The sequence below is a fragment of the Sapajus apella genome, unplaced genomic scaffold, assembly GCF_009761245.1.
Source record: "Sapajus apella isolate SASKATOON/1434 unplaced genomic scaffold, GSC_monkey_1.0 scaffold31, whole genome shotgun sequence".
NCBI lineage: Eukaryota > Metazoa > Chordata > Mammalia > Primates > Cebidae > Sapajus > Sapajus apella.
In genome coordinates this window covers 5,735,280-5,750,039 of record NW_022436971.1, presented here as the reverse complement: position 1 = coordinate 5,750,039, position 14,760 = coordinate 5,735,280, and the positions used below count along the sequence as shown (strand labels likewise).

Here is a 14,760-nt window from a genome sequence, read left to right as displayed (position 1 = left end):
TGAAAACAAGGTAGTTTTGTTTTTTTTTAATGTAATCTGCCCTAGTAAGCTAGGTGGGTCCTGATGCACAGCAGGGAGAAAGAGTAACAATAAATCCTCTCAAGGTGTGTGTGTGTGTGTGTGTGTGTGTGTGTGTGTTGGGGGGTGGCAGGGGAGGAGCTAAAATATGCAATACATAAAATGTATCATTTTAATTATTTTTAAATGTACAATTCAGTGTCATTAAGTACACTGGCAAGTTGTGCAATCATCAGCCTGTCCATTTCCAGAATGTTTTCATCATACCAAACTGAAACCCTATGCCCATTAAACAATAACTCCTTCCAGCCCCTGGTAACCTTATTCTACTTTTCCATCTCTATGAATTTGACTATTCTCGGGACCTCATATAAGTGAAATCATACCATCTTTGTCCTTTCATGTTCAGTTTATTTCACTCAGCATCTTTTTTAAAAGTTCATCCATGTTGTAGCTTGTGTCTTAAGAAAGAATTTTATTTTATTCAATAATAAGGCTGAATAGTATTCTATTGTGTGTGCATATATATATATATATATATATACTCACAGACACACACACACACACATTTTGTTTTTCTATTCATCTGTAACATTTGGGTTGTTCTACCTTTTAGCTATTATCAATAATGCTGCAATGAACATTAATGTACAAGCACCTGTTTGAATCACAGCTTTCACTTCCTTGGGGTGTATAACTGGGAGCTGAATTGCTGGATCACATGGCAATCCCATGTGTCAATTACTGAGGAATTCCCCAATTGTTTTCCACAGTGGCAGCACCATTTTAAATTTCCACTAGGAATGCTCGAGGATTCTAATTTCTATACATGCTCATCAACGCTAGTTATTTCCCTTTATTTTAAAATAATAGTTATTCTAATGAAGTGAAGTGACAGCTCATTGCGGTTTTGATTTGCATTTCCCTAATGACTTAGGATGTTGAGCATCTTTTCATGTGCTGATTCCATCTGTATATCTTCTTTGGATACATGTCTAGCCAAGTCCTTTCAGCATTTTTGAATTGAGGTGTTTGCTTTTGTTTTTGTTTTTGAGATAGTCTCGCTCTGTTGCCCAGGCTGGAATGCAGTGGCATGATCTTGGCTCACTGCAACTCTGCCTCCTGGGTTCAAGCGATTCTCGTGCCTCAGCCTCCCAAGTAGCTGAGATTGCAGATGTGTGTCACCATGTCTGGCTAATTTTTGTATTTTTAGTAGAGATAGGGTTTCGCCATGTTGGCCAGGCTGATCTCAAATTTCCTGGTCTCAAGCAATCCACCCACCTCAGCCTCCCAAAGTGCTGGGATTCCAGGTGTAAGCCACCACGCCCAGCAAGGTGTTTGTTTTTGTTGTTGAGTTGTAGGAGTCCTTTGTATGTTCTGAATATTAATTTCTATCAGATACATGATTTGCAAATGCCTTCTTTCATTCCGTAGGTTGTTTTTTCACTCCCCTGATAGTCTCCTTTGATGCAATTTCCTTGCTCTTGTATATAATACTTCCCAGCTTACAAAATACTTACAAGTATTTGCTTTATTTTTAATGTCACAAGCAATATATGAATATAGGCCCCGGCTAAATTAAATTTTTTTTCAAGCAATACAGTTAAGCTAAAGTCAACTTTAAGCTCCATTCCCAAATCCCAGCATGATCCCATAAGATAAAGCCTTATCAGTTTGGTATTTATTCATCCAGATCTTTCCCCATACATTTGCATAAATTTCATTCATTCAACAAATACTTAATGAATGTCTACTCTATGCCAGCCATTGCCATAGGCCCTGGGGACACAGAGGTAGCAACACAGACAAGGTCCTTACCCTGATGGAATTTACATTCTAGTTGGGGGAGGGGAGGAGGCATGCAACGGTAAATAAGAAAATCTAGATTTTGAAAAGCATTGCAAAGGAAATAAACAGGATGATACGATAGAATAATCTGTGGGGGAAGGGAGAGAAGGCCATACTGAGGAGGAGACATTTTTGAGCTGAGATTCGAAGCCATCCATCCCGCTGAAGACCTGGAGGAAGAGCGTCCAGACAGAGGTAACAGTGGGGTAGGAACATACTTGTCCTGTTTGAAGGCAAAAAGAATCCTAGAATGCCTGGCTGGCAGTGGTCACAAGAGGAGAGTAGAGTGAGATCAGAGTGCTGGAGACCAGGGAAAGTGATATGGTTTGGAGCTGTACTCCACCCAGATCTCATGTTCAATTGTAATCTCCAGTGTTGGAGGTGGGGCCTGGTGGAAAGTGACTGGATCATGGGGACGGATCCCCCTTTGGTACTATGTCACAACAACGAACAGATAGTGAATGAGTTCTCGTGAGATTGGACCGTTTAAAAGTGTGTGACACCTTCCCCGTCTCTCTTCCTCCTGCTCTGGCCATGAGAAGTGCTGGCTCCCCCTTCACCTTCTGCCATGATTGTAAGGTTCCTGTGGCCTCCCCAGAAGCAGAAGCCACTATGCTTGCAGTGCACCCTGTGGACCTGGGAGACAATTAAACCTCTTTACTTTGTAAATTACACAGTCTCAGGCATTTCTTTATAGCAGTGCAAGAATGAACGAATACAGAAGGTGTTTGGCTTTTAAGAGCAATCAAAAGATGTTAGAGCCAGATGTGGTGGCTCATGCTTATAATTCCAACACTTTGGGAGGCCAAAGTGGGTGGATTGCTAGAGGCTGGGAGTTTGTGAACAGCCTGGGCGACATAGCCAGACCCCATCTCTACAAAAAGATTTTAAAATTAGCCAGGCATGGTGGTACACACCTGTAACCCCAGCTACTCAGAAGACTGAGGCAGAAGGATCACTTGAGCCCAGAAGTTTGAGGTTGCAGTAAGCTATGATCATACCACTACACTCCAGCCTGGGCAACAGAGCAAGAAGCCTGGGAGGTTGAGGCTGCAGTGAGCCGTGATCCCACCACTGCACTCCAGCATGAGTGACAGAATGAGACCCCATCTCCGAAAAAAAAAAAAAAATTAGAGGATTTTTAGCAAGAGAGTGAATGTGAATGGCTTGTATTTTTAGAATATTCCTAGGATTTCCACATAGAGATGAGTTTGAAGTATGTTGAAGGTATTCGAAGTAGGGTGGTGGCACCTTGAATTAGGGAAGCAAGAGTGAAGAGGGGGAGAAGTGAATGGCTTCAAATTGAACTTTGGGGTCTTGTGATGGTTGTGATGAAAGGAAAAAGGAAATAAAGCGACCAATAATAATTCTTGAGTTTTTGACCAGAGCAGCTGAGTGGAGTGGTACAATTGCCCAATTTAGAGACAGCAAAGAAGGGAGGAGTGGGAAAGGGCAGCTCTGAAACCAAGGGTTCTGTCTTGGACCTGTTACATTTGTGACATCAGAGAGTTGAGATACACAAGTTTGGAGTCTTAGAGAGAGGTGGGATGTGATATGAACGGTAGGAGTCCTCATGCTATAGATATTTCATGATCATCCAGGAAGGAAATACAGCTGCAGAAGGACATTCAATACAGCCCAGGACACACCAACATTTACAGGTTGAGAAGAGGAGGAAGAGCCAGCAGAGGACCTTGAGAAGGGATGGCCAGAGAGGTGGGGGAAAGAGAATGAAGAGAGTGAAGAATCCTAACTCCAGGAAGAATTTCTTTTTTTAAACTTAAGCATTGTTTATTATACAGGTGAATTCCTGATTCTTGTGATTAGCTTATTGGTAGGATTTTTATTTTTTTTTGAGACGGAGTCTCCCTCTTTCGCCCAGGCTGGAGTGCAATGGCACAATCTCGGCTCACTGCAACCTCTGCCTCCCAGGTTCAAGGGATTCTTCTGCCTCAGCCTCCTGAGGAGCTGGGATTACACGCACCCGCCATCATGCCTGGCTAATTTTTGTACTTTTGTAGAGACAGGGTTTCACCACGTTGGCCAGGCTGGTCTCAAACTCCTGACCTCAGGTGATCTGCCCGCCTTGGTCTCCCAAAGTGCTGGGATTACAGGCGTGAGCCACCATGCCCGGCCTATTGGTAGGATTTCTAGCAGTGAGCACAGGAACCAGAGCTTCCAAACTTTTGGACTCAGTGAAGGGGGTCAGCTGCCAGCAGAGTCTCGTCATTCTGGATGAGGACATCTTTGATATCCTTCTTGGAAGCCTCGTCCATATATTTCTGGTAATAGGCCACCAGGGCTTTGAAGATGGACTAATGGACAGCACAAATCTGGGCCACATGACTACCAGCCTTCACATGGACACAGATGTTCACATCAGCAAATCGCTCTTTGCCCAGAAGCAGAACTGGTTCTAGCAGCTTGTATTGCTCCTGGGTCATCTCCAGGGGCCACCTATTCACTGTGATGAGGCCATTACTGCGTTTGCAATGTGCCACGTCTGTGGCCCTTTTCTTGCAGCCAAAGAATGGTTACAGGCAAAAATTAGAGCTCCTCGCTGCACATTGCTGCAACAGAAAAGGAAGAAATTTATTTCAAAACCAAAATACATTTGTGTATGTTTGCAATCTTCCATGATACTTTTTTAAATGAGGCAGCAGACACCTGTGTCAGTTGCTGCTGAGAGTTAAATTAAGTGAGGCAAGAAAAATGTACATTTGCATTTTGCAGCATAGAGGCCACCTTGACAAGAGTAGTTTCGGTAGAGTGGCGGAGACAGAAGGGAGCTGGAATGGTGTGAATGGCTTAAAATGATAATAATAGCTGAATTTCTATAAAACTTACCACTGATCTAAGTGCTTTACATATGTTCATCTGTGCAACAGCCCTTTGAGGTAGGTACAATTATTATCCTATTTTACAGATAAGGAATAGATCTTTAACTAACTTGCCCCAGATCACACACATTAGGAAATGACAAAACTGGAATTTGAACCCAGACAAAACTGGTTGGTCTGGCTCAAGGGAATCGAGACAACTCTTTTGAGAAGTCTTGTTACAAATAAAAAGTGCATTCATTAAGATAAGACCAGATGCTATAACAAATAAACCACAAAAATCTAGGTAGTTTAATTAAACAGAAGTTTATTTCTTTCTTTTTTAAATTCCAATCAGTGATAGGAGTAGAAGTGAGGATAGAGCTCTGCTCCATGCAGTCATTCAGGGATCCAAGCACTTGACATCTTCTTCAACATATGGCACCTTTAGTTGCCCTAGATGTCAACATCAACCTGGCAGAAGAGGAAAGAGAATGTGGAGGATCACATAGAAGAATTGTATGGGCCACACCTGGAAGTGGCTTACACTGCTTCTGCCCACATTCTGTTATCCAGGCTTCAGTCACAGTTTCCAAGAATATTCAAAAGGAGCTGGGAAGTGTGGTCCCTGGCTGGGCAGCCACTGCCAGCTGCACTGCTACACTGTCCAATGAGGTCATGGATTTTTGGTGGACAGTTGTCTGTCTGCCCCATTGAGCAAAGACATGGTAAGAAAGGTATGTGTAAAAGGAGATTTGCTTTTGAATATGAGAAATACTGGAGCATGTTTGTGTACTAATGAGAATGATGGAGTAGGGAGGGGGAATTTAATGATGCAGGAGAGGGAGGATAATTGCAGGAGCAAAGTCCTCAGCAAGGTGATAGCAGATGAAGGGATTGTCCTTTGAAAGAAACAGGAGGAAGTTTGGGAGATTGGCAGGGTGAGGGAAAATTGATGTTAGCACATAATAAAACATTGTCTCTCATTGTTTTAATTTACATTTCCTTTATTATCAGGGATATCGCAGATTCTCATAGGTTTTTAGCCATTTGAATTTCTCCTCTTGTGGTTTTTCCTATTTTTTTCCTATTTTCTTGAGCATTGTTTACTTTTTCATATTGACATAGCAGATTTTTAACATATTTTGAATATTCATTATTTGTATATTGTAATTATTACAAATATTTTTTAGTTGGTTGCTAGTTCTCAATTTTGTGGATGGTGTCTTTTTTTTTTTTTAGTGACAGGGCCTCACTCTCACTCACCCAGGCTGGAGTGCAGTGGTGCAATCATAGTTCACTGTAGCCTCAAACTCCTGGGCTCAAGTGATCCTACTCCCTCAGCCTCTCAAGTAGCTCTCAAGAACCACACATGTGCACCACCACACCTGGCTATTTTTTTTTAATTATTATTGTTCGTAGAGACAATGTCTCACTCTATTGACCAGGATGGTCTCCAACTCCTGGGCTCGAGCAGTCCTTCCCACTCAGCTTCTAAAGTGCTTGGATTACAGGTGTGAACCACTGCGCTGGGTCATGTTGGCGGTATCCTTTGATGTAGTTGAATATTGATATCTTCCTTAATGCTTTTATATTAAATGCTTTATTGCACAAGCTTTCCCTATTACTAATTCACAAAAATAATATCTTATACTTTCTTCTAATTCTTTTGTAGTTTTTAAAATTAAACATTTAATTTTGAGATAATTGTAGATTCATATACAGGTGTAAAAATGCAGAGAGATAGAGGCCGGGCGCGGTGGCTCACGCTTGTAATCCCAGCACTTTGGGAGGCCGAGGCCGGTGGATCACGAGGTCAAGAGATCGAGACCATCCTGGTCAACATGGTGAAACCCCGTCTCTACTAAAACTACAAAAAATTAGCTGGGCATGGTGGTGCGTGCCTGTAATCCCAGCTACTCAGGAGGCTGAGGCAGGAGAATTGCCTGAACCCAGGAGGCGGAGGTTGCGGTGAGCCAAGATCGCACCATTGCACTCCAGCCTGGGTAACAAGAGCGAAACTCCGTCTCAAAAAAAAAAAAAAAATGCAGAGAGATCCATGTTCCCTTAACTCAGTTTCCCCCAATGGTAACATTTTGGAATATCACAACTAGAATGCTGGCATTGATACAGGCAAGATACAGAATGATTCCCCCACCTCAAGAGTCCTTGTGTTGCCTTCTCTTCCCCCCACTCCCCCACCCTCTGCCAACCCCCTCTTTAACTCTGGCAACATTTCTATAATTTTGTCATTTCAAGAATGTTATATAAATAGAATCAACTGTATGTGACTTTTTGAGACTGGCTTTTTCTAGCCAACCTAATGCCCTGAAGATTCATTCAGGTGGTTTTGTGTAGCGCCCACTTGTTTCCTTTTATTGGTAAAAAGTAATCTGTGGTGTGGTTGCACTCCATTTGCTTAACCATTCATTCATTGAAGGATATCTGGTTGTTTCCAGTTTGCAGATGTTTTTGTACAAGTTTTTGTGTGAACATAAGTTTTCATAACTCTGGGATAAATATTGAAAAGTACAATTATTAAGACTTATGATAGTTGCATGCTTAATTTCTTAAGAAACTTCCAAATGATTTTCCAATGGCTATGCCATTTTACATTCCCATCTGCAAAGTATAAATGAACCAATTTCTTCATACCCTGGTCAGCATTTGATGTCATTACTGTTTTTTATTTTAGCCATTTTCATAGATGTGTGGTGATATATCATGTGGTTTTCTTGGCACTTTCCTAATGACTAACGATGTTGACCATCTTTTCCTGTGCTTATAACCAGGAGTACACTCTCTTCGGCAAAGTGTCTGTTCATGTCTTTTGCCCATTTTTGAATTTGATTCTTTACTTTCTATTGTTCAGTTTTGAGGGAAATTTATGTAGTCCTAGGCACTAGTCCTTTGTGTTTTGCAAATATCTTCTCCCAATCTTTAGATTATCTTTTCATGCTCTGTACAGGGTCTTTCACAAAGCAAATGTTTTCAGTTTTGATGAAGCCCAATTTATCAGTGTTTCCTTTTATGGATAATACTTTTGGTGTCAAGCTGAGAATTCTCTGTCTAGCCCCAAACACAGAAATTTTCTACCATGTATTTTCTTCCTAAAAGTTTTGTAGTTTTAGGTTTCACATTTATGTTTGTGATTCATTTTGAGTTAATTTTTGCATACGGCCTGGAGTCTAGGTCAAGGTTCACTTTTTTGCCTGTGGATGTTCAGTGGTTCCAGCACCATGTGTTTACAAGGTGATCCTTCATCCATTGAATTGCGTTTGCATCTTTTTCAAAACTTTGTTGGGCATATCTGTGTAGGTCTATTTCTGGGTTTTCCATCCGGTCCTATTGATTTATGCTTCTGTCCCGCAACCAATATCACACAGTTCTAATTATCATAGCTTTGTAACATCTTGGAATCGAGCAGACTAATTCACATTTAATTCTCCCTTTTCAAAAATATATACATATTATTTACTTCGTATGCTTTATCTATCACAAAACCACAAAAAACAATCTTCTACATTTTATTCTTTTGCAGTTTAAAAAAATATGTTTAGTTTTTTAAGTAACCTGGAGTTTGTTATTATGACTGGTATGAAGTAGAAATCAAGCTTGATTTTCATTTTTTGCAGTTATTTCTCCTAAAATTTTTAATTGAATGGCTTGTCGCTCATCTGAAATACCAACTGCATCATACCCTAAATTTCTACATATTCCACGGTCTATTTGTGCAGTCCCTATCCTATTCCTTTGGTTTGTCTATTTATTCCTATATTGTTTTTAATTCTGTAACTTTATAATGTTTTGTTAAAGTAAATTAAAATGGAGACCAGACCTGAAAAATCCCTACACAGAAAAAGGCAGTTAGGATAAGTGACCTTAACCTTGCTTGATTTGTAAACATGAGTGAAGTGTAATTTAAGCTATTTCTTATAAATGCTTTTTTGTTTTTTTTTTTGAGACAGAGTCTTGCTCTGTTGTCCAGGCTGGAGTACAGTAGTGCAATCGTGGCACCCTCAATCTCATGGATTCAAGCAATCATCCTCCCTCAGCCTCCTGAAGTGCTGGGATTATAGTTGTCAGCCAGTATGCCTGGCCCCAAATGCCTAGGTTAAAGAAAAATAGAATTTAAGCTCAACCAATCAGAAGCAGCCAACAAACTGATATAACTAGGAACAGTTTCCAACAGGATAAGCCAAATAAGGCAAGTGTATAACTACAACCAATCAAATCTTTGCTTTACTTCCCTGTTTATCCTATAAAAGCCTCCCTCTTATATTCCCTCAGTGAAGCTTCCCAACTACTTCTGGTTTGGAACCCAATTCATAAATCCCTGTCTGTTCAAATAAGCTCATTAACATTTTGTTGTACCTCAGTTTACCTTTTTAATAGGGTTGTTGTTTTGAGACAGAGTCTTGCTCTGTCACCCAGGCTGGAGTGTAGTGGCGCCATCTCAGCTCACTGCAACCTCTGCTTCCTGGGTTTAAGTGATTCTTGTACCTCTGCTTCCCACGTAGCTGGGATTATAGGCACACACCACCATGCCCAACTAATTTTTTGTATTTCTTGTAGAGACGGGGTTTTGCTATGTTGGCCAGGCTGGTCTCAAACTCCTGGCCTCCAGTGATCTGCCCACTGCAGCCTCACAAAGTGCTGGGATTACAGGTATGAGCCACCATTAATAATGATAAATAACATAGTGAGAAATACATCTCTTTTTTTCTTTCCCCCTAAATTTGATGACATAAGCAGAAAGTCTCCTCCTCAGAATGCCTCAGCCTCAAAAAGGGCACCCGAAAGGCAATACAGTGATAACATTGTATTGAATTTTGCAGCTATTCATGACAAATGATAATGAATATAAAACTTCCTTTAAAGGTAAATGGATTTGGGCTGGGCTTGGTGACTTACGCCTGTAATCCCAGCCCTTTGGAAGGCTAAGGCAGGCAGATCATTTGAGGTCAGGAGTTGGAGACCAGCCTGACCAACATGGCGAAACCCCATCTATACTAAAAATACAAAAATTAGCCAAGCGTGGTGGTGCGTGCCTGTAATCCCAGTTCAGGAGGCTGAGGCACAAGAATTGCTTGAACCCAGGAGGTGGCGGTGAGCCAGCATTGCACCACTGCACTCCAGCCTGGGTGACAGAGTGAGACTCCATCTAAAAAATAATAAGAAGAAGCTGATTTAAACTTTTCTAAAGGTAATTGATTTAGAGAAAAGAATCAAACAAGAAATTGTACAGGTGGTGTGCAAAAGACAAGGCAGAAATCTTAAATGTGGTAAACAAAGGATCCAAGTTTGGGGTGCACGGTAGTGGTGTGGGGAGGATAATTTTTTTGTTTATTTTTATTATATATATTTTTTTATTGCATTTTAGGTTCTGGGGTACATGTGAAGAACATGCAGGATTGTTGCATAGGTACATACATGGCAATGTGGTTTGCTGCCTTCCTCCCCATCACCTATATCTGGCATTTCTCTTGGGGAGGTTTCAATGGAAATAAGACACTCAAAGGCTCAGCCCAGTACCTGGAACAAAGAACAGGCCCTCTCAGTGATGCATGACAGTAACTGTCATTCCCTTCAAGTTAAGCTTGCCAGATTCATCAAATAAAATCAGTGCACTCCCAGTTTAATTTGAATTTCAGATAAACAATAGGATTTTTTAAGTGTAAGTATGTTCCTTGCAATATTGGGAACAAACTCACCCTAAAAAAAAAAGTATTTATTATTTAATTGCAATTTAAATGGAACTGAGTGACCTGTGCTTATCAGGCAACCCTATTTGTCATGCCTTCCCTGGAATGTGGGAGAACTGGACATGGCTTAGAGACCCTGGGATGTCACCAGGGCTGCCTGTCCCCTGTCAGAGACTTGGGCAGAAGATGGTCAGAGAATGTGGACGTTCCTGAGGAGGCCAGAGCATGCCAAGAGCAGTCTCCGGCTGGGACACTAGACCCCTACTCTTCCCACAACCCTGGCTCAGGGTTTCCTGTGTCCTGTCTTCCACCTGGCTATGACGGGGAGGGGACCACCGTGGCCCAGGAGGGAAGTGTTACAGACAGAGAGGAGCTAGGAACACTCAGGAGTCCTCTACGTGATGTTGAAGAATTTCCACAGAGACCTGAGCCCAGAGATGCTTGGTGGAAGAGGTTTTACGAATATCAGACTGAGCCTGGCCCTCCTCTCCACCTCCCTCTCCGTCTGCACTGAGCCAGCCAAGGAAACTTCTTGAATCCATAGAAGGGCGGGAGCCTGGCTGGCAAAGGGGACTCAGGCTTTGTCACTTTTTCTTTCATTACCCATCCTGGCCACGCTGAGCAGGAATCTTCTGCCAGGCCACAGTGGGCAGATGTCCTGGTCTTCCTCAAAGATCCGTCCCCACATACTCACACACACCACACTCACAGCACACACACCACAAACACACCGCATTCACCACACACTGGCGCCACACATGCCACACTCACAACATACACACCACACACACAACATGCTCACCACACACACGACACTCACAACACACTCGCATTACACACATACCACATACACACACCACACTCACAAAACACATACCACTCTTGCACCACATATGCATCACATTCCCAACACAACACACACTCATACACTCATACCGTACGACACACACTGACACGGTGTATACACCATACTCACCACACACTTGCATCATATACACATCAGCCTCACAATACACACACCACACACCACACTTACAACACACAACACATTCATACTGTACTCACAACACACACTGACAACATACATACCACACTCACCACACACACCACACTCAGACCACACACAACACACCCACATCACACACTCATACCACACAACCCACACTCACACCACACACACCATACAGCACACACACTCACACCACACACACTATACACCATACACACTATACACCACACACACTCATACCACACGCCACATACATATACCACAGTCACCATACTCAGCACACACAAGCTCACACTCACACCACACACACCACACATTCATGCCACACTCACACACAACACAAGACACTCATACCACACTCACGCCACACACACCACACTCAACACACACACCACATTCATACCGCAATCACAACACACAACACCTCCCTTGCAACATACCTCCCTCACAACACAAATTCACAACACACACTCCACTCACAACAAACCACATACTTACAACACAGACACTACACATACCCACACTTACTACACACAACACACTCAACATACACACCATGCACATACACATGTAGCTACATTGACACCACACAAGCGTACACATGCACCATACCACACACATACACACATATACTACACCCACATACTCACACTATATACACACACCACATGCACATACAACATACACACATGCATCACACATACGCACCACATGTATATACACACAGACACACATTGTCAGCTGCAGCAAAGCGTGACTGATCCCTTCCACTTGCTAACTCAGCCCTTTTCAGGGGCTGGGGATCTTTAGCCCAAGACTTCCAGCAGGGCTCCCAGTCTCAGAGCCGACAGGCCAAGCAGGAAGCCGTGGTGGTAACTGCGCAGGCCTGTGTGCTCGGCTTCCCTCCCTGCCACGCCGCTGTGTCTCCGTGCGCTCCGCTAGAACACGCTTACATCTCCTCATCTTCCAGGGGCTGACCCTGCCTGCCAGGGACATCGTGGGTGAACAGGGTTTAAATGAGATGCACTCTCATTTAAATTAGACAGCAGGAGGCTGTCACAATCTCAAGGGAGAAAGGCCTTAAAAATCTGTGGATGCTCATGTCTGGAAAAGGGCAGCTGTGGTTCATACCACGCCGAGAAGAAAGATTCATGAGCCCTGCCTGCCTCATGGTATTGATCAGCCCCGTTACTCACAGCCACAGAGCAGGGTGACACAGCCCTGTCTAATGCTTACTCATGCGCTGCCTTATAGTGTGGGTGTCTGGTGTGTGTGTGTGTGTGTGTGTGTGTGTGTGTGTGTGTGTGTGTCCTTCCTGGATAGAATGAAATCCCTCTACAGCAAAGAGGCCTCTCCTTCCTCAGTGGCCTCATGGAGATACAATAGGTACGTAATAATTACTGCCTGCCCTGCTCAGAGCTTCAGAGCATTCCAACGTGTGTATGTATGTCTGTGTGTGTGTGTGTGTGTGTGTGTGTGTGTGTGTGTGTGTGTACAAGGAAGTCTAGCTCCCATATCTGCTGTTAATGGTGTTAATTTTTTGTTTTGTTTTGAGACAGGGCCTTTCTCTGTCACCCAGGCTGGAGTGCAGTGGTGTGATCATAACTCACTACAGCCCCATACTCCTGGGCTCCAGTGATGCCCCCCTCAGCTTCCCAAGCAGCTGGGACTGCAAGCGTGCGCCACCACACCTGGCCAGTGTGTTACTGTCACTGCACACTTTCCTCTCAGTCCTTCAGGCACATGCAGACAGCCTGAAGCAACCACAGACAGTCTTTTATTCCCGGGTCACGTCTCCCAGCCCATCGGAAGCCTCAGTGGAAGGAGGACCCCTGTGGCTCCTCCACTCCGATCCTCTCACCCCCTGTCCCCAGGTGTCCTCACAGGGACCCATTCTTGAGATGACAAGGGAGTAAGCCTCCCACTCAGGCCTCCCTCTGCATCTAGGTGGGGCTGCTCAGGCCTTCTGCTCCTCTTCTTCAGGCAGCCCCTTGGCTGTTATGTCCTATCCACCCCCTGTCTGACTGTGCCCAGAGAACGAGGGAGTCTGGCTTCAGATTTTGCAGACAGAAGATATCCCAGGAATCTGTCCGTCACAGCGCCAAGCCGGCCCCTGTCAGCACAAGGCCAGTGTGGAATGAGGCTGAGACTGTCTCTTCACCTGGAGTGCAATTCCCATCTGTGGCCATGTGCCAAGGATAGAGGGGTTGGCCAGGCCCAGAAAAGGGGATGTGGGCAGTGTGGGAAGAAAGAAAAAAGCCCTCCCAATGCCTGAAGATGGGCACAGCAGGCTCCACGAGCCAGTCATAGCTCACCTTGCCATCTTGACCTTTTCTACTATGGCTGTGACCAGCATTTGCTGAGAGATAAACCCTTCCCAGCCAAGACTGCCTCCCCTGGAGCCTCCCCTCCCTGAAAGCTTAGTGGCAATTCTAGCAACAGGGGGGCCAGGCAGTGCTGGACTTGGGCGAGCCAATGGGGCCTCCTCCTAGGGAGATGTTTCCCCCAATATCCCCTTGAACAAAGGCCTGGGAAAGCTGTCTGCTGGTCCACACACCTGTGGAACACCACTCTCTTGGCTCTCATGCTTTATCTGACTCAAAAGCCCCAGAGAGAAGCCGCATTCAGGCAGCTCAGCCTGCACCTCTGCTGCAGGGTGCTGGGCTACACCTGCCTTCCCATGATGTGGTCCTGTCTCCAGGGCCAGGGCTGCAGGGCCCCCCTGCATGGTGTGGACGGTTCTGAGGGATGGCTGTAGCATGCAGCATGAAGCCAACCTGTGTCCCTTCAGGGGAGCGCTGACATCAGGGGCCGAGACATCTTTTTGAGATGAGTGGGGGGCAAGGGGAGAGACATTTGGACATTAGAGTTGTGGTCTCCAAAGTGGGGTCTGACCCAGCTGCTGGGCCTCCCTCCAGCAGCCCCGCCCTGGGTGGACAGGCTGCTTTTATGATGATAGTTAACTTTTTATAGATATTGCTCCTGCAGCAAGTTAAATTGCATCTGCTCGGGCAGACATCCAGACCAAGGGCAGGCGGATGGAGCGGCCGGGCCCCGAGGCTCTGGCGGGCAGGCCTTCCTGCTGTAAAGCTCTGTGTCTGATAGGAAATCCAGGCTGGGGTGTGGGCGCAGGGCAGCCCAGGCTGCTTCCTGAGGGTCAAAGAGCCTCAGGCAACTCGTCCTTTTCTTCTGCAGCCTCTTCATGTGGCTCTGAGTTCTGGGCCCAGGCAAACTTCCTTGTGCAAGAAGTCCTGAGCGGGTAGAATGTGCAGTCAGAGATGTCTGGCCAGCCAGGGAGGGGCGGGGGGCCTCAACCAGTCAGCTGTGATGGGCAAGAGATAGGGCCTGGCCCAGGTGGTGG

The 14,760-nt window shown here is 44.6% G+C and overlaps 1 pseudogene; it reads right to left on the bottom strand.

The window, feature by feature from the left end:
• Positions 1-4,028: 4,028 nt before the first annotated feature.
• LOC116561898 lies at positions 4,029-7,648 on the bottom strand (annotated as a pseudogene).
• Positions 7,649-14,760: the final 7,112 nt, after the last annotated feature.